Source organism: Petromyzon marinus, chromosome 74 (genome assembly GCF_048934315.1).
Source record: "Petromyzon marinus isolate PM22_M1 ecotype Great Lakes invasive population chromosome 74, UKy_Petmar_22M1.pri1.0, whole genome shotgun sequence".
Taxonomy (NCBI): domain Eukaryota; kingdom Metazoa; phylum Chordata; class Hyperoartia; order Petromyzontiformes; family Petromyzontidae; genus Petromyzon; species Petromyzon marinus.
This window is the reverse complement of record NC_133740.1, coordinates 10,148,037-10,150,536: the sequence shown is the minus strand read 5'-3', so window position 1 is coordinate 10,150,536 and position 2,500 is coordinate 10,148,037.

Sequence of the window (2,500 nt, the reverse complement as noted above, 5' to 3'; positions counted from 1 at the left end):
CACACTCACACACACACTCACACACTCACTTACACACACACACTCACACACACACTCACACACACTCACACACTCACTTACACACACACTCACACACTCACACACACTCACACACTCACTCACACACACTCACACACACTCACACGCTCACTCACTCACACACTCACTTACACACACACTCACACACTCACACACACTCACACACACCCACACACACACACTCACTCACACACACTCACACACATACAATCACACACTCACACACTCACACACACTCACCACACACACTCACACACACACTCACACACTCACCCACTCACACACTCACTTACACACACACTCACACACACTCACACACACACTCACACACACACACACTCACTTTACACACACACACTCACACACTCACACACACTCACACACACCCACACACACACTCACTCACACACACACTCACACACTCACCCACTCACACACTCACTTACACACACACTCACACACACTCACACACACTCACACACACACACACACACACACTCACACACTCACCCACTCACAACTCACTTACACACACACTCACACACTCACACACTCACTTACACACACACTCACACACACTCACACACACACTCACACACACACACTCACACACACTCACACACACTCACTCATTCACTTACACCACACACACACTTATACACACACTCACTTACACACTCACTTACAAACTCACTTACACACACACTCACACACACTCACACACTCACACACTCACACACACACTCACACACTCACACACACTCACACACACTCACACACACTCACACACACACTCACACACACACACACTCACTTACACACACTCACTCACACACACACTCACACACTCACTCACACATACACTCACACACACTCACACACTCACACACTCACACACACTCACACATACACTCACACACTCACACACACTCACACACACTCACACACTCACACACTCACTTACACACACACTCACACACTCACTTACACACACACACACCACCACTCCACTCACACACACACACTCACACACACACACTCACTCATTCACTTACACACACACACACTTATACACACACACACTCACACACACACTCACACACTCACTTACACACACACTCACACACACACACTCACACACACACTCACACACACACTCACTCACACACACACTCACACACTCACACACTCACACACAACACACACACACACACTCACACACTCAACACACTCACACATACACTCACACACTCACACACTCACACACACTCACACACACTCACACACAGCACTCACACACACACACTTACACACACACACGCTCAGCCTTGTCCCGACCACCAACTCCGCGTGGTTGAGGACGTCCACCGTCCCAGCCGGTGTCGCTGTGGCCGGAGAAGCTCCTCGACGTTGCCCGTTCAGTTCCACTGAACTTGTGGTCTGGGCAAGTCCGAGAGCTTTAGTACACACCTCGTCCATCCACCTCGTCCATCCACCTCGTCCATCCACCCACATCCACTCCCTCCACCTCCTCCTCCTCCTCCTCCTCCTCCTCCTCCTCCTCCTCCTCCTCCTCCTCCTCCTCCCTCCTCCTCCTCCTCCTCCCTCCACCTCGTCCATCCACCCACATCCACTCCCTCCACCTCCTCCCTCCCACCCCCTCCCTCCACCTCCTCCTCCACCTCCTCCCTCTACCCCCTCCCTCCACCTCCTCCTCCACCTCCTCCTCCACCTCCTCCCTCCACCTCCACCCCCTCCCTCCACCCCTCCCTCCACCCCCTCCCTCCACCCCCTCCCTCCACCCCCTCCTCCCTCCACCCCCTCCCTCCACCCCCCCCTCCCTCCACCCCCTCCCTCCACCCCCTCCTCCCTCCACCCCCTCCCTCCACCTCGTCATCCCGCAGTGACCTCCACCTCTCTCTCTTGGACTAGGAGTGGATTCTGAGACCGTTGAGGATTCAATTTGCTTCACCGGATTGGGCTCGGATTATTGGGAGGGGAGGGGCGGAGGGGGGAGGATTGTTTGGGGCGGGGGGGGGGGGGGTGTGCGACTAGGTCGACTCAGCCTCAAATGAGTTACCTGGTGCTGTGTGTGTTAGTAAACATCGCCACTGGGGGAGACAAAGGCGGCCGGGCGTGGTGCTGGCCACCCACCCCCTCTGTGTGTGCCCACAGTGGCGGCAGCCTTCATAGGGTGCTGCTGCTACTCGCTAACAGCACTTGCCCCTACAGTCTGTTAGAGGCTACACGGGGGATCTTGTCTGTGTGTGTGTGTGAGGTTCTAGCTAACAGCACTTGCCCCTGCAGCCTGTTAGAGGCTACACGGGGGTTCTTTGTCTGTGTCTGTGTGTGAGGTTCTAGCTAACAGCACTTGCCCCTACAGCCTGTTAGAGGCTACACGGGGGATATTTGTCTGTGTCTGTGTGTGAGCTACTCGCTAACAGCACTTGCCCCTACAGCC